This window comes from Larimichthys crocea, chromosome XVII (genome assembly GCF_000972845.2).
Source record: "Larimichthys crocea isolate SSNF chromosome XVII, L_crocea_2.0, whole genome shotgun sequence".
Taxonomy (NCBI): domain Eukaryota; kingdom Metazoa; phylum Chordata; class Actinopteri; family Sciaenidae; genus Larimichthys; species Larimichthys crocea.
The window spans coordinates 28,042,563-28,070,115 of record NC_040027.1 but is presented as its reverse complement, the minus strand read 5'-3'; the positions used below and the strand labels follow the sequence as shown (position 1 = coordinate 28,070,115).

Here is a 27,553-nt window from a genome sequence, read left to right as displayed (position 1 = left end):
AAGAAAAACCTCCTGAAATGTAGTTCATTCACTTTTTTCAAAACAAAATACAGTTTGCTAACCTTTTAATAGTGGCATAAATCATTTTTATGGATATGAATGTTACATGGAAAAAGCAAATGATGTATGTTTTAGGTCTTTTTCAGGACAGAAAGCCAAAGAAAATGCTCTTAAGAGACTTATGACCACTAACTAAGTTTTTTTTAAATATGAGTAAGTGCACACCATGTCACCAGCAATCTACATTCTGAATAATGTATTTATTAGATAAGAACTATAGATGCTGTGTTTTAAACTACACTGCATACAAAATCTAGCAGTACTTTTATTTGGCTGTCTAATTTGAGATGCATTCTTCTCTGAAATGTTTATTAATTTATTTGATATTATTTTGCATGTTAGTATTTTGCTGTTGGACACCAGTGACAAGTAGTAGGTGAGGAGCACCTTCACTTGGAGGTTAAGGTATAACAGCTGACAGAAGGAGGCTAGTACAGTTTCAACAAGTTTCACTGGTCGTTTGGAGCATCTTCACGCACATCTTCACATTACGTTACACGACTCAGTAACAAGGCCCAGACGATTAAACGCTCTCCCCGGAGCGGTCGCCACATCTTCCACTCTCTGAATTTACATGGCTTTTATGAACACTCACAAGGAAAACAAAAAGTCGAGAGGAAGAGCAGGGGAAGAGAGCTCCTAGTGTGGAGGAGTCTCATTATTCTGTTATGGATTGCACATGTCAGGCGGTAAGTGCTCTTTTTATCCTTCCAAAGCACTAGCCTCGGCCACTGAGCGCATTTCCCTACCCGAGTGAAATTTACCATGTTAAGGCTCACGCCACCATGGGAATGGCGGTGAGAGCTCTGGGTTGCCTCTAAGATTTACCAGTCTGATTAAATAAGGGGCTGTAGTGTGAATAAGAGGCCAAGGGAGAAATCTACGTAACATAAACATGTTTTTTACTCACCAGTGAAATTGATTAGACCCCCCCCACCACCACCACCACCACCACCACCTCACACCCCCTTACACCTCTTTATGGTGTGTTACATGTCACGCTGAGTTTTAAACAAAGAGCAGAGAGAGGGCAGTGGAGGATTGCTAGTGGCTCAGGGTGGCTTTCTGCCAACACACAGCAACGATGGGTCTTTTTAAAAGGGCCTGTTCCCATCCATTACTGCCTGCATATCTTGAAAAGTTCACATAAAATATATTGCTGCTCTCCCTCCAATAGGGCAGGAGAGGCCTTTTCATTTGATGCACTGTGCCACACAAATTGTAGTCCCCTTCCAAAGACTGCCTAATTCAATCTCATTTCCTTCAATTTTCCATCATACATGCTGGGCTTTAATGCTCCAGGAAGGTGCTTTAACATAGACAGCTACCAGCATATTTCAGCTGAGCAGTTGGGCTGGGCAATGGGACAAGTTTATTTTTCTGTTCAGAAACCACAATGGCTTGTAAATCCTAGAATCAACCAGTCACTTCCACTACCTTCTGAGCCAGAATGGATGTTGAATTAGTATATAATCTCAAACAAAAGCAGAGAAAACTTCATAGGCCTGAGCCACAGATGTAGTAACATTTGGCTGCATAGTGGCTGGTGGTAACTGACTGTGGGTCAGTTGATTGATGCGTCTCCAGTCTGTGTCTCGCCTCCCTGCTGGACAAAGTGGACACCAGCTGTTACTATTCAAATTCAAATTCTACCAGCCTATCAGCAATGCTGTTTCAGTTCAAAGCCAACGTGGTTGGGTGAAATCATGTTCATGTCCCTCCTCACTTACTGCAAAGTGAAAGATGTAGGATGAAATGAAAACAATTTATGCTAATTCTATTAGTTTTGAAATTTAAATGGGAACAAGGACAAACGGGACATGTCATGGTAGACTGGCTATTGAAAAATAATAAATATTCATGAAACAATTAAAACTAAGTAGGCTAACTTTTCTGAACTGTGATCATGTCGCACAGAACAAATCCTGTCTGTTGTTGCAGATGCTGATGCGCAGTACAGAAAGATGTGTAGACTATTTTGTGATGAGTTTAATTATGATGCAAGTGGATGAATAATGCAAATGCCAGTGGCGGAATGTGACTACATACATTTAATCAGATACTGTACTTAAGTACAATTTTGAGGTACTTTAATTAAGTATTTCCTCTTTCTACTTTACAACATTTATTTATAACTCAAATTACAGTTGTACTAATTACTTTAGAGATTCAGGTGTTAAAGAAAAAGTTAATAATGACACTACAATATCAATAAGACCTTATTGATCTCCAGGGGGAATTAACAAGCTGCTACCTGCCAGTATATAAGGTAATACATATAAAAAAAAGTCAATATATGTAAATGTAACATGTTGCCACAATTACCAGCTGCAGTATTAAAGTGAGTTTCCGGATGAATGCCATGACAAATATAAAACCAATATAGCACAAATTACATCATAACAAGTGATGTAACCAACATTGTGGTTAGCAAACTGTTGCTAAGTTGTTGCTGTGCATCTAACATGCAGACATGATGATTGGTTTCCAAGCAACAGCACATCAGCTCCAATCAGCAATATTCACAACAGCTATGACTATGGCTCCGAACTATAGCTCACCTTTAATGATGCTGAACACAAATCCTCACATACAGAAGGCGAGCAGACCATCAGGAGATATTGGCTATATTAGATGAACATATCAATGCCTAGAATAACTGACCCACCCTTTTATCAATAATTAGATAAGCATTTTTTTCCCATTTTTTTTTATTGAAATACTTTTAAAAGCAGGACTTTTACTCCTAACAGAGTATGTTCACATTGTTCTATTGTTATTTTTACTTGCAAGTGAATGTGCCTTTAACGTAACCTGCACCATATCGGAGCACATGGTCTGAGATGTTGACACCGTTGTAATAAATGTATTTCCGTGATATGAGGACTATTATAGCTGTTAAAAAATGGTGTTCATCGACAGTGCAAAGTGGCCACAATTCTCTTTTAAGCGCAATGCCATTGCGCCAGCGGCTGTGTATATTTGTCTCCTCTACAATCTGCCTTTGCGCCACAGATTGGTAAAATAAAAGATCAGCCGCAGTAACCTGTTCCGTTACGGGACCTTTTCTGTTCTGATTTTCGACTAAACGCACCGGGTGCGTAGGATTTACGATTCAGGAGAAGTTTCTGAGGACTTGGACGCAGCACAGAACAGCACAGAGCTCCGTATTTTTTTTTTCCCCCTGCAGCAGAGGGGAGGGAGAAAGGGGGGTATTTGACTCCTGTCTCCCCACCCCCAGTCAGTACGAGGTGGATTTAGGAAGAAAGGAACCAAAACCTGGGACGCGGAGATAACGAGAGACACCAATAAAGAGATACACGGTTAGAGATCCGCGCGCGGCGGTGTCGCGCACGGATTATTATAGGGTATTTTATTTTTCTTTCACTGAGAAGATTCTGGCTCGGAGCGTCTGATCCGGGGGAAAAAGGAATACAAACGCACTGGGAATAATAGGAGTATTTTATACTCGCTGCCTCCGTTAACAAGTGACTGCTCTGCTGCCGAAGAAAGTGGGATATAACGGGTTTTTTTTCCACCGTCGGGGATGCGAAGTAACTGTCTTTTCTGTGGGAATACGACCGCTCACCCACAAAGAAGACGGATTTTAAAAGCGGTCCCCCGTAAACCAAGTAGGGGGTAGTCTCCGAAATACTTTTTTTCTCACGCCGTTAAAGTAAGTGCTTGCAACTTTTCTTCTTCTCAACTCTCGAAATGCTTCGAACGAGTCTAGAGAGCATGTTAAAAGACGTTAAACGGCAGATGAATATGGTATAAGTGGAGGGAAGATACGTTTTTTAAACTCTGCCATAAAGCTGGACCGTTTTATCTACCAGGACTTGTTCAGAAAAGTAGTCCTCAGGCTTCTGGGAGTGAAAAAGAAAAGAAAAGAAAAGAAAAGACATTTCTCTTCTCTCGTTTGTTCAACTTGTTTTGGATCAAACTTATTTGCCCTAACTTTTTTTTGTTTGTTTGTTAGTTTACCATCTTAAGTACTTCGTTTGCTTTAGGGAATCAGGATTGCAGTCCAAGTCTTCGCTTTTATGCAGAGGTTCCCTGACTCTATCCAAGCCCAGAACACCCCTGCCTCCCCAAACGCACACACAAAACACTGGACCTCTATTCTGGTGAGATTTTGACCAGGATGCATCTTGCATTCTGTATCAATAAACCTCTGTAAGATTCCCATTAGTTATTGTACTGGTTTACACCATAGATAAGAGTCCTGTTGCAGTCTGCATTTGATTGCATGGTACGTCTGTAGCAGTAGTGAGCTCTTTTGTTATCGGTGTATAACAAAGAGTTCCTTTAAGTTATTTATCTGATGTTTGTACAACATCCTTTTAATTTTTCAGCGTCATTTCTTATTCTTCGGGGTAATTTGCCTTGAGTAGTAAGTTTTGTCTGGTTGTGTTGGAAAGTTTAGATGTAGGCTCCAGGCTAATGGCCCTGCTTTGCCTCTTATCTTTTTAAGGCAGGCTACAGTAAGTTAAATGAGTCAGATTTGAATTGTATTGGATGGATCTTCATTTTATTAGAACATTTAAGGCTAAAACCTTACACGTGCAATATCAACCCCTATCCCCATCACCACCACCACCACCACCACCACCCCTCAGTCACCCTCCTACCCCAACAGCAACTGCAAGCCAAAAAAAGATTAGTAATGCATTTCATTTACTGTGGGTTGCTGAACAGATGAGTGCAAACACTGATGTTTTTGTTCCTGATGTGAGTAAAAAAAAAAAAAAAAGTATGACGAAAATTAGTTTCAGAGGTCAGAGGTCAGGATCAGCCACAGAAAAGCTCCAGGGAATCAAGGCGAAAAATGCAGATGAAATAGAAGCAATATGCATACCAGTTATGCATGTTTTGCATCAGTTTCACTAAAGACGATTCCCTAGCTTTTTCTCTTTCATTCTGTTCTACTCTGCTTCTCTTTAAAGATCAAACTACTATCAAATGTTTCCATTTGTAATGGAAATTCAGGTGTTACTTATGCTGTAACTCGAAATCATCAGTCTTCCATTCCGGTATTCAATCAGCCTGCTAGGTTGTATAAATAAACCCATTTGTCTTATGATGAGAGTCACATGTTGATTGTCAGTAGCAAGAAGGAGTCTTGTCCTTCAGAGTAATTGGACAACACGTAGACCAAGAGGCTGTGCGTCAAGTGTGTTCTGGATTGTTAATGTGGCTTTAATTGAACAATTTATCAAGCCTGATCACTGTCAAATAACTGGGCAAGAAAGACAAAAAGGCAATGAAAATGCCAAGGATAAGCTGCCAGGCACAGTCGGCTAAGCGTGACCGGCGTGTCTGTCACAGCAACATCAGCAAGGTGCTGTTTTATTTCATTTTAATTATTTATTTATTTTCTGTCTGTAGAAATTGCAGATCGATGCATTTGTGAGTGGCAAGCTTGTAAGCAGTGGTAATGAATAGTGGGGGAGGAGGGGGAGGGTGGGCAGCGAGGAACATTACATCCTTGAAAACTTCTTTTATTGGACAAAACTTTTGATTTCTCCCCGGAGCTCCTTTCCTTACACTTGAAAGAAAAGCTAATTGAATTGTGCCCCGGATATGATGTTTTTTTTTTTTTCCCCCAAGTATGGAAGGTCTTGGAGAAGTGGCCTCCTCAGGGTTTTAAAATTCATTTCCTTTGCAATTATTACTTTCTGAGCTGTTTTCCTTTATTTCCTCTACCTCAACAGTAGGGTGTATTCTCTCATTTTTAACGGGATCAAAGGGGAGATGAGAGGGAGATTCTAGATAGCTACAGGCCTCACAGACTAACTGTAAGCTATTCAAAGTCATCTGTTCTACTTCAGGTGAAAGAGAGTTCAGAAGTTGTCATCTTTGACTGTTTTATGCAGTTTTTGTTCTTTGGGGTTCTTGACATCAAGTGCATTTTTGACATTTTGACATACAGCCAAACTTTGGGTGATAATAAGTTTAGATGCAAAGCAAGGAAATCTCTTGCTCTTAATTAGAAGCTTTCCAGACACTGCACCGAAACTGACAAGTGAAACATTCTCTGCCATTTACACACATATTCTTGCTAAATGACAGCACATACAGATGTATTGGATTTTAGGAGTACAATTGCACACTTAACCACTTTTTTTTTTTAACTACCTAGTACCCTGTTCATTTTATTCACATCCAAATTAGGAGCATTTTGGTGGCATCAAGTGGTTTGCAATTATTCACATTGCACTTGACGCACCAACACAGTTAATAACAGCTGCTCTGAAGTGACTGTCATCTTGGAGAGAAATGTGCGCTGTGCAGAGGCGCTGTTGCACTCATTGCTAATTGTGTTTATTCATTTTAATATGCTCCGAGTGCTAAATCAGTGCTCTTCCAGCGACACGAGGTGCAATTAGTCTGGCTGTGAAAACAGGAGGCAGTGTGTCTTGTAAAGTGCCCCGTCCTCTCCTCTTTGATTTGTGGATTAGCCATCGCTTGTCATTCATATTTCCTATATTGCCACATAACCATGCTGGTGAAACACTCAATGACAGTAACATATGACTGATTAATAGTATAAAAGCCAAGGTGCACACATTGTTGCACATGTATAAAAACAATAATACCTACAGTAAGAGGGTAAAGTCTCACTGTGTCTCTTGTGTCTGAGAGTCTGTTGCTTTTACTAAAGCATGTAGAGCAACAAAATCTGAACATTTGAGATGAAAACACAATTTCAGCTGTATAATGGCAACTGACTCATCTTTTTGTTTTTGGCATTTGGTTTGTTGTATTTGTTCCATGTTGAATGTTGCAGCAGCACAACCCCACAGGATAACTTTGCCTATTCCACCCTCTCGGCCTGTGTGGTGCATGGGATTGCAGATAGGGTACATGCTATGTGTGTTTTGAATTTGGAAAACGATCAGCTTTAGCCTTTAGTCTCTTTTTTGGTGACTTGCACAGGGTAAGTCATCCAAAAACACCTTCTTGGCCTTTCTGTGCAAAACACACAAAACACATCTTTTGCTGCAGACACAAGGACACCAGGTAGAGTTCTTTTGCAGTCTGGCCCAAAGGGAAATTTGTGTTACCAACCATCACATGCATTAGAGGATCTCTTAAAGTCATCGGGGCCTCCAATTTTGTATGCACTTTCACCACTGTAAGGCACTTTGGATAAAAATATCGGAACTTTTACACCTGGGATAGCATTATTTGTCAAGACAGAAATAGCCAAGCAGTCAAAGAGGAAAACCAGAACATTGCTGTCACGACAATTTAAAACATAATCAAGGTTAAATTTCCAGAGGCTGGTGTGTCATTTTCGCTTCATAGACCTACATTTTCAACCTGGCCATAGGGGGGAGAAACATGAGACGGGTGGCTGGCAGAGGAATTATTGACCACTCACTCAGACACTCCTGCTGGTTGCCTTGGGTCTAAAATTGGTACCTCTGTCCTCAGCAGACCTCATTGGAGGTGAGAAATGGCAGTGACCCCCCTGGCAGCACCCAAAAGTCATATTTACACACCAACTCCCCTGAACTCAAAAGGTCAGCACTCCAAAACAAACCAGCAATGGTTTTTGAGATGAGTTGATGCAGGTTGAGAGGCAGGGGCCAGACGAGTCTGCGATAAGGTGAGTGAACTCAGCAGGATTGATCCGTTGTTGGCTGAGTTAAAGTCTTCCTTGCACCTTGGCTTGCTGTCAGGCTCCTCTGGCGTTTGTTCACTCTTGGTTTTTCCTCATCCCTATATCTCCCTCACCTAATTTGTCTTTCTCCTGCATCACAATTTCTCAACTTTCAAGGTTGTTTTTCTGTTTTTCTATCCTTCTTTTCTTCTGTTCTCTGTATACCTAAGTTTAAACTCTAATGCTGGGGATAGACAGAAAATCCATCACTTCTCTGTTTCCTGTCTGTCTGTATCACTCTTGCTTACAAATCCAGTTTGGATCATCATACAAATGTTTTTTTTAGATCTCAGTTGACTATGTTTTCCTGGAAGTGTTTGGTCCGCATTAAATTTTCTTGTTACCCTTGCATCACCTCAGATGTGCAAGGTGAAAAAGGAGTCTTAATCAGAGTATTTGCAATCATCAAGTTATTGTGTGCAGAAGTGAAGATAGCTTCTCATACGCATAAGCACACTAATCCCTGCCGGACTATCTGAAAGCCTTGGGGAATACATCGACACACTGTCACCTCCCTTGTCCATTCCCTTGGTACCTCCAGGTTTTACAAAAATGATTCGCTCCAGCTCCTTCTGATGAAGTGACAGTAATCTGCTTTTGATGACGAACAGGAGCAGACCTTCTGTTGACGCCTGCTTCTCCCTCATTCATTCTAGTCTACTTCCCTCTAGATGTACAGCTCACACTTGAACAAACATAGTGTATAGTTTGTCAAAGCCTAAGAGGAGACCATACCAAAACACTGTTGTATTCACACAAATATCCATTGACTCCCCTTTCCCTCTGGCCCTGATCCTGGCCCTTTATGGTTATGCAGTTAATGTGAACTGGTGTTTCATGGTGGGAAGTAATTAACACCCGGTCTGGGACTGGAATCAAATGAACATGTCTGTTCGTGTCTTTCTGTCTGCGTCTCCTCTTGTCGTCTCCTGATGCATGCTGTTGGGTTGTTTCTATGTTAAGTGTGATTACCAGCTGGCCTCTCCCAGATTGATGCATAGAGGTTCCCCTTGGGGTGTCTGCCTCCTCCTCCTCTTTGCAAACTAGGTCTGGCAGAAAGGCTTGCCCTGCGCCCTGGCAGTTTGACCCCTGTGCGGTTTCAGACACGTGGTAGTGGAGGGGGGGCTGAGGACCTCCATTCTTACGCCTGAACGGTTTGAACAGGTTGCAGTTAGCTCATTTAAACGCTGCTCATGCAGGACGTTAGATGTCCACACCAGCCTGTTGAACCGTCTGTAAGAAGTGTCTATTTGTGAAGCAGGATAAGTTATAGTGGAATAGTTAATTTTCATGCATACGCTATAATTTCAGCCTGTTAGAACCCTCTGAGGCGATATACTTTTGAATACTTTGCTGAGTTTAAGTGTCTGACAGCCGACTAGTGAGGAAGGTGACTTGTTTCCAGTGTGAGGGAATTTTCTATTCTAGTATGTCGCATATAGGGGTTACACAGGGTCAAGCATATGTCTTGAGGTCACTGTAGGGACAGTCTTCTTAAGTTGTGACAGAGACACTGACTTTTCTCCTTGAGATACAGAGCAGCTGTAAGTTTGTGTTTAGGAAAGCAGGTGCTATTCTGATCATTTCTATGGTAATCAAGGTCAGAGGATAGGGCTGTCTCACTCTCACACAACATATAATAACACAGAAGCCTCTACAGAGTCAGATATTAATGTCCAATAATGACCAATAAAAGTATATATACATTTCCTTGTTTTTAGACTTAAAAACTAGACCTTTTATGGACATAGAATAGTTGTCACTACAGAGTAACTAGCTCTATATTTAGGACGAATAGACAAGCCTGAAGGACAGCTTCTTCAGAATTGAGGTAGCATTATGCAGCAACAAGTGTATTGATAATGCAATTGCGATTGATCCTGCATTCTCCTTGATCAAACTTCAATAAACACTTCAGCATAAGACACTTTAAGTACTGTGCACTTTGTCTCCACTGACTGAACTGACCATTGATAAATAAAATTCTCCTTATTACCCTGCAACAGGCAATCTGTAAGTCAGCAGGAGTTTGCCGTGTTCTTCTGAGTAATCCACTAAAACCCTTTCATTTAATTCCATACATATAGTCAGTTCAATATTTATAAAAGCACCTACAATTAACAATCAGTACGTTTACATGCAGCAAAAAATTTGAATTTCTGATTGTATCAGATGAAGACATGCATAAGACTGGATCACTTGTCTGAGTATACATGCCGTTCAGAGAATCAGATAAACGGCTGGAGCATGGCTGACTCTGTTACACTATGTGGCACTGTAGCCGTCTCAACAAAGAGCCACTTTCGGTTGACCTCTACTTATCAGCAGCAACAAAGTATCTGACAGCATTCAAATAAAGATGGGGTACGAGGAGATGGACGATGCTACAGTAGCATACATTTCGTGCATTATTTTCCTCCTGTCGATTGACCTTTTCCAACACCACTATTAAATAAACCGGCTTCCTTTCACTTCCGGGTGAAAGCCGCAGCGGAAATTCTCAAGCATGTGCAGAATGCAAAATCCGATTTAGATCCGATTGCTGAGTATACATGGCGTAAAAATGCCGACTATGAACGAATTATCTAGGTGTTCTTATCCGATTTTAAGATGTCCGTTATGGTCCGAAGTAGGTCGGACTAAGGTGTTTACAAGCATTTTAAAAGTCCAAACTATGTCTGATACGATCAGAAATTCAAATTTTTTTGCTGCATGTAAACGTACCAAATATGATAGGATGTTAGTTAATTACAGTTAATAAATACAGTCTGATTTCAAGAACATTACACCTTTACACTATCATCTGTCATTGGTTTACAGTGTCTAGGATTTATTTCTGATTCTGCTTCCTCTTCCCACCATTGTTCTTCCCATCACACCTCACAAGTTTCTCCGACTGCAGACACCATATAGCAAACAAGTGGTACTAATATTACTGTTTGCTTGCAGTGTTGTATTTAAGAGCAGTTTGACAGGTTTACAAATGTAGCAGCTTTATTTACAGTTTTTATTTATTCAGTCACTATATGAAAAGTTAACGTGACTTTGGCACCAAAATGATGTTACACCGTCTGTCCTACATGGAAATGTTCTGTTTGAGGTTTTAAAAGATTGAATGTAAATAGTTACTATGAAATGGAAGCACATGGTAAGAGTTTGTCTGACGTTCATAAAATCCTGGTTAAGAGTCAGACACCAGTCCAGTAACCAGCTTTTACTCATTCAGGCCAAACATGGGCTTTTCCCCAGTTGCTGTTTCAGTGTGAAATGGTTATAGAAGTAAGTGGTTTTGTGTGTGTTTGTGTTCTAAACGTTGTTAATCCGATGGTGCTCATTGTGCGCACACAGAAAGCCCAGGGGCAAGATGGCTCGGCCCATTCAGATGATCCCCCTCATCCACCATTCCATTTGCCCCTCCAACCCACCACCCTTTTCTTTTGTTCCTGCCCTCTCCACACATGCACACTCACCCAAACTTTAGGGACATCTGGCATGAGATAGGGGGGCTACAGGAGGGGTGAGCTTTGGGGGAAGAGAAAGGAGGAGAAGGGGAACGAGGCCAAGTGTGTGGGGAGTTACACTCAGCTGCCCCGAGAGGTGGGGGGTGAGAAAAGGGGGGGTCGCAAAGAAACGTGTATGCAGGGTAGTGGGGGTTGTTGTCATAGAGTGAAGAAAGGGAAGTGGGGTAGCTAAAGAGGAGTAGGCAGATAATTGATGGATGGAAGTAATTGTGTGTAATGCAAGCAAGGAAACATGGCCCTCTGGAAAGGAGAGGGAGAAAGAGACGGAGCCAGTAAATAGAAGTAGAGAGGGGAGGGGGGTAAAGAGAGGAAAGAGAATAATGAAGAGAGGGAGTGTGTGAGAAATAGGAGGCAAGGGAGAAGGAGAGAGCGGGGAAGGGTACAGGGAGGAGACTGGGAGAGACGGAGAGGGAAGCAGGGGAGGAGGAAAGGGAGGGGGCCTGCTGTTCTGTTGCATCACTCAGCGCTAGCTGGGGTTAAGAAGGAGTAACTACCTGCCTGTCAGGCTGATTGTTCATCCCTATGCATCAGGGGATACGCGTCCCGGTTTATGAGAGATGGCGCAGATTCACTATGTGGGCCACTTAACCACAGAAAATGGCTGCCTGTGCAACTCTGAGAATATAAGCAGCACTGCCAGGCTGCTTCATAGTTGGTGATGCTTGCTTTGTATGCAGATGATGCCATTATCTCCCTTTCTACAAGACTCTTGTTGTCAAACCATTTTTAGGTGTTATTCACATTTTAAACTCTTTGTTTGCAGTTCGGCTCACTGAAATAATTCATTTTGTATTAATAATTCCCCCACCACAACAAAACCCCCTCCGTCAAAAAGCCCAATCATAAGGCCTCCTCAGTAATTACAACTTCGGCAGCCTTTTCAAACAGCACGCTGCCTCATCTTTCAGTGAAATGGAAACAAAGCCTATGTACTCCAGTCTGGATACACAAATTACAGCGTAGCAGTGGCGCATAAAAGAGAAAGACGACGGGGAGAAGGCACCAGAGGCAAAATGCATTGAGTTTCCTCTCACTTTCTCACTGTGCATCACAAGCTTGTCTCCCATACGGGGGAAGAAAGGTTTGTCAAGCGCATCACGGTGGAGAGAGTAAAACCTTCCCCAGCCCCTGGGAAGATAGAAGGTGACATTTGTATGTAAATGTAGACAGGCACTCTCCACTGTATTCCAGCTGACAGGAAACAGAGTGGGCAACCTGCCATTTTCTTCTTTTTTGAGAAGTTGAAGATTTAGTTGTTTCTCTGACATTTTTTTTGGGGGGAGGGGGATGAATGTAAAAAGGCTGTTTTACAATATGTGTGTGAATACCGAAATGGTTCTGTGCATTTGTCACACACACACCGACACACACACACACACACTGTAAACACATGCGCACACCCAAGACCGACACTGCAGTCTTTAACTAATACCCCAATCAACACACAGTAGATTTTCCTTTTTTTTTTCTTTTTCTAGTGTGTGTTATTCTGAAGCATTAACCAACACATCAGTCTTGTCTGAGTGCTACCATGAGGTTACTGAACATGTTTTTTTTGTAGCCATCTGTACTGTATTTGCGGACTTTGAGATAAAGATACTTTGCGACAGAAGAAGAATAAAAATAATCCAAGCAATTCCAATAGGGCTTGAGCACCTGCAGTGGCTGGACTACTAATTAACTCTTGAGTCTCAGTGTCAGGGAAGATAATCCTGATTAAAAAGTGATGGAGGCTTGGGGAAGAATGACAACATAGCAATCAGAGCTACCAGCCATGGTTGGGGAGATTAGCACTACCAGAGGGTGGGGGGCTACCCCTTTGCTGTTGTCTCTCTTTTGTTTATGCATCAAATCCATGGCAGAATAATGGTTTTGGAGATTTTAGATTTTCCCATCTTGTTTTTTTGTTAGGGGTAAGATTGTATTAAACATTAAATCACTTTATATTTTGTGTGTTTTTGTTAGATATTTATTATATATACTGGTTTGGACAGGAGACAGGAGAGACAGAGTAGCAGATTAGCTCATTTTCTCATTGATCTGACTATGATACTCATTTTCACTGACCACTTTTAGGTCTTGTGAGACAAAAGGTGCCTGGCATATTGCAACTTTGTTGTTTGAGTCGGCTGTAGAGTTGTTTAACCAGGTGGTCTCTAGACAATAGGACGACTGATTTGGCGTCTCAGACAAGTTTTCAGGAGCAGCATGTCAACTGGGTCATTATGGAGACTCATCAACCCCCTGCTGTCAGAAGGTCACTGCTACCCGGTTTAATCGGCATTCCAGGTTCCCCGACTCATCTGGGATGTCCCAGTTTGTGCATGTTTGACAATCTGACAGCTGTCTCACAACATGAGTTGTGGAACAAGATGATTGTCGGTCTAGCCAATGCGAAGACAGAAATCCAATTAAACAACACTTTGTGGGCATCTCGCTGTTGATTGTTTGTAACCATAGAGTCTCAGTTATCCCTGTGATAGCAAGTTTTCTTCATCAATAGCCACAAGTCTTGTGGGAATGTCTTAGATGCTGAACCACTGCACATTCTAAGAGTGTCTCATGAATCCCTCCAGCATGATGTATAAAATGCAAGCAGTCACCTGTTAGTTTATCTGATGAACAAGGGAATTGGGTAAGCAAAATAGGGGTAAAGTAGATGGATTTTTTTTAAGGGAAATAAATAAGGCTGTTATGAGAGTCTGTCTATTTGCTGCTGATATGGGGAGATAGTGTTGACACGGGGAGGCGTGGAGCCAGCGCAGCTCTGATTATGCTTGCAGCCTGATGCCACCAAGTGGGAACTAGACGAGAAATGTTTTTCAGAGATAGGGAGACATCATACCTAGATGAAGACGGCAGGAACAGCGTCAGGAAGCAGAAAGAGAATCTTACTTGATAAAGGCAAACACAGTTGTAAATGCACTATATAATTCAATTGGTAGATATCACGCTAAGATAAAGTCTCTCAGAAAAACAGGATACTTGATGGTAAGAGTTACAAAAACACATTTGAATGTTTGATCCCATTGATGCCCAGCGTGTGTCCTTCAGCAAAAAGCACCATCTGCAGTATTTGCATGCTCATTAGAATTTATCCTACAAAAAAAGTGTTACAAAGCTAAAATGTGAGCACAGGCAAGGATGTTCCTGTCCACTGCTGATTTTTTCTTTTAGCCAAAGGGATGGGTGGGGAGTATCTGGGGCTACTGTAAATCCCTTCTTACTCCCAGTCCCCAGGGCAGCTCCTATGACATTTGTCATCTTACAGCCCCCAATCTGTAGTGTCAACAGGGGGGAGGTAAGGCTAAAAACACTAGGACAGAAGGGAAGACAAAAGCAAGTTTGGCATGGAAATGGGGGTTGCTGTTCACAGCCCCACAATACTTGCCCTTGGGTTAGTGTAGTGTAAAATGAGGGAGAGACAGAAACAATGAATACAGAAAGGGCAGTGAGAGAGAGAAAGAGAGAGGGGAGGAGAAGAGCAGGAGGGAAATGGAGACTGGAGCTTAGAAACAGGAGGTAGATGGAAAGCAGAGGGTCTCCCATTTTCATGGAGATAAAGGAGTGCTAATGAATTTGAACCAGTGCCCTCCAGGGATATACCATAAGGGCAAAACTAGGAAGGAGCAGATTGGGGTTTAGTGGCTTTTTAAACTACAGCCAAACTGTCTTTTAGACACACAGGGGTGCTCCCAATTCTGCAATCACTAAGATGGCCGTCGCCCCGCTTGCCAACTGCCCAGGGTGAGGCTTGTGCCAGGGCTCAGAGAGGATTTGATGCCAGAAGAGATATGCCTAACTGGCCAGGGTAGAACCACTCTCCCAGCCAACGAGATCATTTATCTGCCCATCTAACTCAGTTTTAGTTACCTCGTTTGCACAGCACCGGGTGTGTTAATGTCCTGAGTACAGGGTAACAGTATCCGGGATGTTAGTAAAGTGTAGTCTAGACCTGTGTGACTCTGTACAAAATGGTACCGGCTTTGTAGGTTAAGGAGTGCGTTTTCTTCTGTTGCATACTGGGCAGACTGCGGCACAAAGACCGGCAGGGTCTCATTCTAAAAATGTATGCATTCATAGTAGAATGAAATGCTTTGGTCCACCAAATGACACATTTTATATTGTAAATGTGCACAGTTCTCACAAATAGCCACATTAAATGATCAGTTTGGCTTTATACAATGATTGAGGCCTTGGTCGATCACAAAGCTAATGTTTAGCAATGTTTTTGGAACACCAAGGAGTTTGCCCAGAGCTTGCGCCTACATACCGTATCTATCATTTTTACAACGTGTTGTTTTACAACATAGAGAGACCAACCGCTGCCTGTGGCATCTACCCCCATGTGGAGGTAATGGTCTGGCCCCCAGGCTGTGAGCCTAGCCAGTTAATAATGAAGTGGGCCCCTCCATTGTAAATCACAGAGGGGACTTGTTTGGCTGACGCCTTTGGGAGAATTGCATGGGAATTGCATGTGTTACGAAGGGCAGCCTGGCTTTAGTGCAGGCAGACACTCCAAGAAAGAAATAAGGCAGCTTTGTACATGATGGATGGTGGCCTTTGCCTCTGTTGGTGTCATATGAGATCTGAATATTAAAAAGGAACTCAGACATGAGCAGGGGTGTCATATTTATATTCAGTTAAAAGCAGTTTGTCATGCTTTATTCTTCTGGGGTTTAAGTGTGAAAACCTTTATGGCCTCTTGCAGCTTTGCTCCCAAGACATATTAGGTATTACTAGATATTAATATATATAATGTAGTTGCATTTTAGATTTCAGGCATTTAGATGATTTTTAGTGCATTCAGAATGACAAATTGAAAAAAAAAAAAAATAGTTAAAGAGTGCTGGAATCAGACCTCCATCAGTTTAAACAATGCAATCATATATATTATATAATATATATATATATTATATATATATATATATATATCTATATATATGTATATATATATATATATATATATATATATATATATATATATAGAGAGAGAGAGAGAGAGAGAGAGTTAGTATGTGTAATAGTGGTGCAGAAAGGAAATAAATGCTAAGGAGAAAGGTGGGAAGGTGATTTCTTTTTCTTCATGCAATAAGCAGTAACTTTAACCTATTTGGATGGAATTTCAAGTGTAACAATTCTGCTAAACTACCTCTTGCACACTGACAGCCAACCTTAAGCCTCTCAGGCAGAGTGGAGTTGAACATAGTATGTTTAAAAAAAATGAAAGAAGCCAGGAGGAACCTTGAGGAACCTGGGCCGTTCTTTGAAGTCAGCTATTTTGCTTCAGTTGAAATGCGTCACTCACTTCAAAGCGGGAATTTCACACAGAATGTACTGATTTTTCCTCCCTCCTCTTCTTTGTGTAGAATTTACAGCACATAAAACAGGTCTAGGGAGACTTTGTCAAGAAGGTATCTGTAACCTAAGATGACTCTGCCTCTGTGTATGTGTGCACGTTGGTCTTTGTGCCTTTGACAACTTGCAGGGCCTCCGTAGCTGTCTGTGTGATCTTGTGCATATCCACATAAAGAGCCCTGCAGATGATGCTTGATGGTGGTCCGGAGCTATACTTTTGTTAACTAGATGGAATCCAGAAAGCATCAGCCACATGTGGAGTCATGGTTACATAGGTTTGACCCCTGTGGTTTATGGTTAAAGCTAGGGATTTGAATGTGGTTGGTGAGTAAGACTCTTTACTAGTTGAAAAAAAAAAAAGGACCAATGCCACCATATCTGCTTTAAATACACATTCCAGGATGGTGAAAACCAAATATGCACCAATTACAACAACTTCCAGTGTGTTAATGACTTTGATGTCAATGAGATTAAAGTCATGCACAGTGAAAAATGGCTGGCATACCATGGTAAATGAGCTTTTGCTTGTGTGCGCCGAGTTCAGTCGTGTTTGTACAGAGGGGTTTTAGTGGTTATTAGCCTGCTCAAGCACCTTTAATTTTTTTCTGCCATGATTGTAATTGGAACCTCCGCTTGATGCTTTGCACTTAAATAGCTGAAGCCAGCACCGGCACACAGGCTTGTAAACAGATGAGTGTCCTCTCCACTAACTGCAGCAGCATTGGTTGTGTATATGTGTGTGCATGTTCACACATATTACACATACTCAACTGTCTGTATTAGTTTATGATCGTCACATAATTTCCAACAGACAGCCGTCTGTGCATGTGAGATTGTGTGTACAATTCACAGCTGCAACCTTGTTTGTGTGTGTGTGTGTGTGTGTTTTGCTAGGCCAGTGAGGTGCTTTCCCTTTTCTAAACACAAGTGGTGAACAATTGAGAATTGTTTGCCATTCATCTGTAGGGGTCAGAGAGTGGAGAACCTGTTTGGGGCAAGCTATCCATCAGCTTCCAGCATAGTCTCACATGTGATTCCCCTATTCGCCCATCAGCCTTCCCCCATGTTCGCCTACCACCACCACCAAGCACATCGGGCTGCACACCCCCACACAAGTCTTATTCTGAAGGTGACTTTGGCCCCTAGTCCTCTTGGCTTCAATTTATCTGCTGGCCAAATAACACTGTAATTGACTCTCGAATAATAAACAGGAGGACGCTTTGCCCTTCAACAACCCACGCAAGGTACAACACAATTTGAAATCTTCTTTTGTTCTTTTTTGACAATGTAGATTGGATCTGATGCGCTTAAGATGTTTTCAAGAGTTCAAATCCTTGCCCACCAGCATGCCCTGCACTCCAAAGTAACCCCGCCTCATGAAGCCAATTTGCACTTTGGCTTTGAATAGCAGCCAAATGCGTGAGATATTTTTACCCGGGGTCCATGATCTCGCTTGATCTGAGTCGGAGCAGGTTGTTAGCTAAGGCGATTGCATGCACTTGACTTGTTGGCGCGGGCGGCGTGGGTACACAACGCTGTGTGCTGAGACAGGAGGGGGAGGGAGAGGAATGCGGGATGCGTGTGTGTGCCTGCTTTGCAAGCGGACTGTTTTTCTACTTGGAACGATGGAGACGGAGATGGAGGCAGGGAGTAGGAGGAAGAGGCGTAGTAGGTGGAGGGGTAGATGCAAGGATTCCTCTGAGACCAAGGCTGCCAGCCCTGTCAAGGAGAAGACTGGAGAGGGAGGAAGATAGAAGAGGAAACGTGAGTGAGAAGAATAGAAAGGAAATTAGAAAGTGTGAGAAAGAAATTGACAAGGAAACCTAATCACAGTGATAGTGAGCAGGAAAAAAAAAAGAAAACTACTTCTAGACTTAATATTTTGACCTCATCATTTGATGTTGGCCTCATCAGATTTTTAATGATGTTCCACTTTGCCGGTGGGCAATTGTGTACCACTCTCAGATTAGCATGTCAGCACATTGCAGGATAGGGCATTGGAAGGACATGGCTGGATACCCCACAAGAGAAGCTGTCCCCCTACTCAACTCTCCCCTTTCCTTTTCCCTTGTTATCCCGTCCCTTCCCCTCCCTCACCATTGAGGGATGAAACAATGTGAGCGAAAAGCTCTACACATGTAATCTTCCCTTATAGCCTATTCAATGACAAAGTCTTTCCCCCTCATTTCAGGCCTAATGTATTACATCCACTCTTTTCTACCTCGGCACCCCCCTTATTGCTTACTGTGCCTCGATTGCAGTTGCTGCCTTTGGATGACCTCTGTGGTGGGTGAAAATGGACTAAAGGCCACAGATGGAAATAGTATCAGCTGAAAAAGGCGACAGGTGATGTACAGCGCTACATGCAGTTTAAAACAAGATTTGATTTCCTCCTGCCTGCACCTGATTCTGAGGCCTTTGGTCTATTACAAGCCGATTTTGTTTGAACTCTTCTGTCACGTAAACATGACAACATGGTGCAGTATCATTTGCCTTGTCAGGACCTTGTTTTTTTAAAATCATTTTCCGGGGTGATGTTATGCCGGGTTGTAGTGTTGTTGACACCGGGTGAATTATCTTTCGCTCTGCTTTCATCTTTTAGCAGCACCCGACTCATCATCTGGCACTCCACAAGAAATCGGATGACACCTCTTGATGTTAACTTTGGTTTCTTTATTCCTGCCAACAAATGTCAACCCAGCTTTCATTCGATGTGTGCCGCCACCGACCTCTTTTTTCCCCCCTTCCTCTCCTCCCTCAGATTGCCCTGTGGTTGTTACATGCAGGTTAGCATGCTGGGTAATGTAGTTTGCAGATCTTCACTGCTCATATCAGTCCCGGTATTGATGATCCATAACAGCACACTGGCAGTGACTGTCACCTGACGCTGTCATCTTGTCCTTCACACGTCAGCTCAGATTTCATGGTAGGCCGCCGTCTTGACAAACAGGGACTTTACTCTGTCGAACAAGTCAGTCCCACACAGAAGACCGTTGATTTGATTAGTATCATGACATTGCTGTTGGTGTCTTTGAGAAGTAGATGAAACCCCTTTGAAGACACCCATTGCAAACAGCTGTTGACAATTTTGGGGTTGCTTGTGACAGGAATGTTGCTGTGCTATGGTGTGGCGGCATTTTCTGACGCCAACCTTGCTATATTCACACCCTCACCACTTTCAACTCACAGCGCCTCAAAAGGTTTGTGGTGCTCCGCAGTATTGTAGCATGGCTTCCATGAAAAATGTTCCCCTTTGCCACTCTGGCCTTTCATGTGGCCATGTTGTTATTTGGTTTTGGTACCCCAGTTATCACGTTGAGGCTCTAACCACTGTCACATGGTCTTCAGATGTAGGTCCTTGAAGCATACAGATTTTTTCGGAGCTGTAAGCCAGTGTGAATCAAGACTGCATAATGGTAGTGACCAGACTGAAGTGGGATGTAAGAAAGTTTTTTTGTTCTATTCAGAGCTGTGGCTGTCTACTAACTTGGGCACACTCAAATCATACACAATGCAAAGCACTCTTTGCGTATAGTTTGTTCACTGCTGGATATAGCTTGACAGCTATTGCTATACTCAGTCCCCATGGGTTGTGGTTTTATTCCAACATTGTGAAAGACTTCTGTCTCCAATTCCTTTATTTAGGATTGAAGATTTACAGAGGATACAGACTGTTTTTAAGCCCTGTCTGACTTGATTTATCCAGTTTCACACACTGCCTCTTGGGAGCTGCTGGTTAGATACACAGATACTTTCTTCCAAAAGAAAAAATATTTTCATAGTCTTCACATGACTCCAAATAACAGTAACATTGGAATATAGTAAACAAAAAAGCACAGTATCTATGGAAATTAACAGTTCATAGCAGACTGACAGGACAGAGCACTGGGAACTTTACTGGAGCAGTTTGGGGTTGATTCTCTGTGAGCTGTAGTGCTGGTCTGCTCCTATACATTTAGCATACAGATTTTCACATTAACTTGTGAAAATACTGTATATGCACACATTATCGCTTCTGTTTAATTGCAGGTAATTCAATTTGATACAGTTGGCCTAAATTTTGCTGTAGTAGCACTAGTACTGTCAAGTTTTTTTTTTTGTTTTTTGAGACAAAAGAGCAGGAAATGGGCCATGTGAATCAAGGCAGGCTCTGCCATGGAGAAATAAAGTTATATTTTTGGACCAATAACAGCATAAAGGGTCAGCGAGAGAAAAACAGCTTTAATGTAGGGGCCTTTGTTGCCTTTAATGTCATCTTATGTTCCTATAAAAATGCCAGAAAATGTGTGGCAGGATGGTGAATGGATATATTTGTTTTGAGTTTTTATACCCTGCAGTCATAATGTTTTAATTTGGCTCCAGCCCCCCCGGTTGTGAAATTTCCGTGGCCTGCTGCCGCGTAAACAAAACACATTTAGCATAATTGCACCTTTGGTGTAGGCCTCTCTTCAAGGCAAGGTATTGATTTTCTCTCTCCCTCTGTCTCTCTCCCGCTCTGCTCTTTGTTTTTCTTCTCCTCAGCTTTATTTTCCCTTTTGCATTCCTCGGCCGGAGCTCACTCGCTCTCTCTCTACTCTCTCCGTGTCCCCTGCCCTCCCCATCACTCGTCTTCTCTTTCGTGGGTGGTGCTCAAGTAGAAGAATGGTAACAAGAATGCAATTCGATTACAGTAGCCAAAATAATGTTCACCTTAATGACACCAAAAGCCCGGCTGCAAACCAGTTGTTCTTTCTTTTTCATGCTGAAGCTGCAGCTGCTGAATCCAGTGCTGTTCTCAGTTCATGAAGCATAGAGAAGATCATGCTTGAAAAAAAAAAATCATGTTGATTTGTTATAGGATGCAATAGCAGCTCTGCAGCATGTGGGAGGAATCCTGCAGACGGCTTCCTCTCTGAAATTGGAGACGAGTGCAGCTCTGTTTGGAGTCCTACTGTGCAAGACACTCAGATGCACATAGTTCATGCACATTCTTAAAAATGTTCTATATACCTCTATACATTTGAAAAAATGTAGTATGTTACATAAAACAAATATATACATGCATTACATTTTCACAATGGTTGCACTGGCTTAGCATTTAAAATGCATCCTGCACAACCTGCTATGTTCCCTCTTCAGCAAGTCAGAGACTTGCCCTGCTTTGCAACCCCCCCACGCTCGGCTCACCAACTGCTATCTCACCATCTTATTCATTTCTAAATGATCCAATAACTTCCCCCCTCATTAATTAACAAGCAGCGGTAGAGCCCAGATCATCTCAGACACTTTTACACTGATCAAAGAGCAGAGGATCGGTGGCTATTAAAATCTAAATCTCTTCTTGAGTCTGTTTGCAGCTCTCAAATTGTTCAAATATCTTTCCATAGTGCAAGGTGTAGTAAAAACATCTCTCAAACTTTTTTTTTCTGAACTGAAACAGAATATCAAATAGCAGAAAGAATGTTTTTGAAAGGCATTGGCAGGATGCCAACTTAAGTTGATGGAAAAGTTAGGGAATCAGGGCCACAATGGAAACAAAATGGTGTAGCAATTACTTTTGGCAAACAGATAATTCACCAAATTTTCACATGCAGCCTCTTCAAATGAGAACCAGTATTGCACAGCATAAGTCTTTTCCTTTGATTTTCAGGGTTTGAAAGAAACTTATTCCAATCCATTTTTCAGAGCTGGAGGGAAAGGTTACCAGGGTGTATGTCCTTACTGATTTCCATAGTGCACCTGTCATTCGCTTACCTCTAGAATGTGAAGTGGAAGTTGAGTGCTGCCATTCGAGATCGAATATTGGTTGTAATATTTTTGTGTAAATTTTCCGCTTCTCATGAATTTTTTATTCACAGAGAGAGAGAGAGATTGAAGCAAAAAGAGGGGATGTCGGTGGATATGAAATGGCTGTGTACAGTGCCTGCGCTTGTGTCGATCTTTCATGGTGTCTCTGTGTCAAATTTCGTCTTTCTCTCTCTGTTCCACTGTGAATTGTATGTTGAATTCAATCTGTCTTATTGGGCAAACATGCCAAAAAAGATTTCCAATGTAATAATAGCCTCTTTCTCTCTGCATCTTGCTCTTTCAGCCTTCTCCCAACTGTACTTTATATGTACTGTACTTTATTAACATCAGTATAAAAACGTATTTGCTGGTTCAAAAGATGAAGATATACCTGCACGCCTATGATCCATCCATCCTTTAACTGTAACTGCTTATCCTTATCAGGATCACAGTGGCATGCACCCTATTTCTTTTTTGTATTTGAAAAAAAAATCTTTGAGATCAGTATTTGTAAATACAGAAATCTTTTCAAAATGATTTTCAGACATATTTAAATACAAGCCAACCAAAATAGCAGGTGAATTGAGCAGGTTATAATGAAACAAATATCCAGAAATGACCTCTTTTTCTTCCTTTATCTACCGTATGTGTGTGCGTGTGTTCTGTGCTGCCTTCTTGGCTTCTAGTCTGGCTGCTATTCAAGACCTCCTGCCTGGATTAACCTCCAAACAATGTAACAGAGAGGCTGCCTCCCCCTCCCCCCTTTCAGACACCACTTACACAGACTCACACACACATGCACACATGCACATGTGCATATGGCCAATTATCCGCAGCCTATCACAACAAATTATATCCCTCCTGTCTGTGTCTAATACCTCTTTTATACATGGTGCAGTTCTACTAAATGTGCATTCACCTCACATTTGACATACACTTATTGGACCGCTGTCACAGGTTAGAAAGTTTTAATTTGAGCGGGTGACACGCGTTGACCCATTCATAATGGCCACCGACATTTTAGTAGACTGATGTAAACACACTTTTTGACAGGCATGCACAGACACACACACACAAAAAATACCCATGTCTTGAGTAATTACTTGACACAGGCATATTAACCCAGGCTCGGTGTTGATTGTCCCACACAGTTAAGCCCATGCTGTGAAACATGGATTTTACACCGTTTCTTGACGTTAAATTCTTGTACACATTTACATGTCCACACAGCCTCTAGATGGTTGACCACAAGTCAGTCGAGTACTTCTGAACAAGTAGGTACATGGACAAGCTCTGTTATCCCCCCCCCCTTTGTTTGAATGGACACACTTGCAAGCCTCTGAATGTCAGCACACACGTAATGTAATGTCACCAAGTGTATTAACATACATAAGCCATGCTTACAAGAACACGCATGGATACCCACTGTACATACACGGTCTAATAAGTCCATGTACATAGTCAAAGTGTCTTAATGTACCTTGCTATAAGTACACAAATTTGCCCACAGCGTCTTGACGTGTGTGTGTGTAAAAATGTGTGTGTGTCTTAGAGAGAGAGCGAAAGAAAGAGGCAGTCAGGAAGTCATTGAGGGCCCCTTAAGTCTGGTGGAATGCAGAATGGGGGGGATGGGAGAGCGAGGTTTGGTCTGACAGAGACGGAGAGTGAGAGAGACTTGCTGAGTGGGGTGTGGTTCTCCGAATTCGAGGACTCATATATACACACACACACACACACACACACGCACACGCACACGCTCTACAGGCTACTATATTTTTACAGTATGAATAGTCTCTCACAGATGTTCACTGTTTATATGGCCCTCATCAGCTCCAATTCAACCCTCCGAGCAGCTGCGCCAAGCACACTTGCAGCCACACACACACACACTCACACACACACTCACACACACATGCACACATATACTAACAGGCTGGAACTTGCTATTTTTAGTCACAGCCTTGGGTGATGAGGAAGCTAAGAGAGCAGCAACAGGCAGAATACTGTATTTTCTTGAAGAAAAAAAAAAACTAATTTGCACTTTTCTCAGTTCATCCAACACCTTCCACTCCTTCTTTCATCCTGGATATAATCATCCTGTAAGACGATAGGCGAAGGGGGTTTCAGAATGAGGCCCAAGCCGTTCCCTCACCTGCTTTAGATATCACAGCCGACAGAAGAAAGAAAAAAAAAAAACTTTCAAATCAGCATTTTTACACCACACACACTTTTCCAAAATGCCTGACACTGACATTTTACTGCCACTGCCTTATTCATTGTTCATCCATTGTGGTTTTTTGTTCACTTGAAACACTTTGGCAGTGACAGTATGAGCACAGTATTCAATCTGTACATATGTTTGTACGCTGATGCCAATATCAGTGACTAACTATGAATTTAGTTTCTGTGACCTCATAAAACAGGCAAAAAACCATAATGTGATATTTTCAAAAGAAGATTAACATCAGCACAACATGTAAGCAAACTACATTAGCTGATTTCCATTGATCCATGAAGTGGCGTTACTCTAAGTGATCAATAATGTTGTCGTAGGACTGAAATGTTGATATCCAAACCAAGTGCAGCTTTGTAAAATGATAACAAAATGCAGAGGCAGTCACTAGTTGTCATATTGTGATATCAGCTGTAGTGTAGAATCATTCCAGATACGTGAGAGGGAGTGATAGATGTGCTACTTGTCAGCAGACATCACACTCAGCAGCGACCTGAATCATCAAATCAAGCCATGAAATAAAGTCTCGAACAAAGTCGAGAATACTGAATTTGATAACGTGAAGAAAACTTTGGAGCGGCCGAGACTTGGAACTTATCAACAGAAACAAAAGACACAATGTGAACTGTTCGTTGGACATGCTGCGGAGTGACGTAGTATTTCCACATGTCCAGTTTTTCAGCTGAATGTCCAGCGTGTGTGCATTTTCAGTGTTTTGAATTTTAATGAGACTCAGATGCGTACTGATCAGACGGTGGGGGTGGGGTTAGGTAGAATTGATTTTCATCTGAGTAAAAGCAGATGCCTGAGAGCGAATGAGCGGGCACACACACACACACACAAACGTCAGCAGGAATATGCCAGCACGCATGCACAATCACACACACTTCTTCTCATCCAGACTACTCACACAGTCGCCTGTATTCAGGAGGAAGGTTAATTGAAGGTTATAACTGGGGAGCTGAAGATGAGAGGCTTTCAGCAGTAACGTGTGTGCATGTGTGTGTGTCTCCCTTTGCTTGCCCCGACCTCTCCACTCCCCATTTTTTCCTCTCTCTCTCTCTCTCTCTCTCTCTCTCTCTCTTACTCTCTCTCTCTCTCTCTATCCCTGTCCTCTTCCAAAGCCCAGTTAAAATGTGCAGCCATGCAGATACATACAATCTCATTAATTCAGCCCATCGGCTATACTGCAGTGGTGGCTCTCTCCCCCTCTCCTTCTACCATATGCAAACACTTCCTCTAAAAGGTTAATATAATCTGCCACTGCTGAGGTTAACTATCTGTGGATACACTCTAAGAAGTGATGTGTCATTACATTTTCCTGCCTTGTATATTTTTTTAAACTATGTCCATGAATCTATTAGTCTATATGCATTTTAACAAGTGTGCTACATAATGTTCTTGCTTGGTATTTAAAACAGTGATATGACATTACAGTCATCCCTTGCTATATCGTGGTTCACTTTTCGCGGACTCGCTGTTTCGCGGATTTCTTTAGTGTAATTTTGCATGCAGTATTTTTACAGCGTACTGTACAGTATGAACGCGCATTGTGTTCTGCGTCCTGATTGGCTAAGTGAGAACCGCACGTGTGTTCTGCGTCCTGATTAATTAAGGGATACTGTACAAAATGCGTGTAAAAAGGTGTATAAAAGTGTGTGGTTAGGGGTTTTACGGCCTTAAAACATGTATAATAATTGTAAAACTTACTTCGCGGATTTTGTTTATTGCGGATTATTTTTAGAACGTATCCCCCGCGATAAACGAGGGACCACTGTATTTCAAACTGTGGTATTTCACTTATAACAGTCTACAGACTTTCTTATGACAACCTTTATCACTTGTAAAGTGCTTAGAAAGAAAAAATATTCATAACATAATAGATTAAAACAGATGTCAAGCATATGACAACCTAATTAATCTTTTTTTTTTAATTAAATGGTTCTGAAATTGTTTACAATGATTAAAAATTGGAACAGTTGTGTGATTTTCACTTGGCTACTTTCGTCTCAGAAACTTGGACAAGAAGGTAACTAATGAGCACATAGTGAATTCCATTCTGTTAAAAAGGTGAACCACAAACTTAATGAAATATTTTGGCGCTCTGTTCCTAGTGAAACAGCCCCTGACATGGACGAAAAACTGTTCCAACTTCCTCCCTGCCAAAGTGATACTTCCAAGTGGGGCTGCTCTGTGTCTGACCTTGACCTCTGACCTCCCTGTGGAGTGGAAAGGGGATACGTTCCCGTAAGCATCAAAATGAGATAACCATCTCATTATTCAATCTTCTGTACATACACAGTGACTTCCTGTTCACAATAGTAGAGAGCTTTCCGGGGAGAATATAACTTACTTAGGTGTCAAAACATGGCAGTCATTCTTTTCCTAGCTCCATCTTAGCAGAGTTAACTGTTAATGTGTCTCCATAGAGATGCTGGATCCAGCCTATAAGCACTGGCGTGATGTTTGCAGTGATTATTAAATGATCAGTATGTAGCGGAGACCAGGGAGATAAAACCCTTTCCTCCATGTCGAGGATTGGCTTTACGTGATAGAAGTCTTTGATGACTATATTTGTGTGTGTGTGTGTCTGCTAATGTGCACGTGTGCATGTGCACAATAGTACTTTGTATTCATGCGTCTTTGTGTCGATCCATATACAGTATGTGTGTGTGTGTGTGCGTATGTGAGCGACACTTGTGCACAGTAGCTCTTTGTGTCGGTGTGTGTTAGTCTTTGTGTGCATACATGCACCAGTGCGTGTGTGCGCCCTTCTATCGTCACCCTCTCAGAGCCTCTCTCCCACACACACTCATTAAAATGTCATCCTAAGCAGGGCCATCTATTCTATCTGTGGAATGCAGTAGAATGGGAGGGAGGGAGACGGCAGCCATATTGAGCTCCTGGAAAAAAACAGAGGGGCTGAGATGGTATGAGGAACAAAGG

The 27,553-nt window shown here is 42.0% G+C and overlaps 1 protein-coding gene across 1 annotated transcript in view; it reads left to right on the top strand.

Annotated features, from left to right (window-relative positions):
- Positions 1-4,123: 4,123 nt before the first annotated feature.
- Positions 4,124-27,553, top strand: part of LOC104927979 (receptor-type tyrosine-protein phosphatase S) — a 151,796-nt gene continuing 128,366 nt past the window's right edge. Inside the window, exon 1 of the mRNA XM_027290252.1 lies at positions 4,124-4,187. The gene's annotated coding sequence lies outside the window, so the exon portion shown is untranslated. The remainder of the gene's footprint in view (positions 4,188-27,553) is intronic.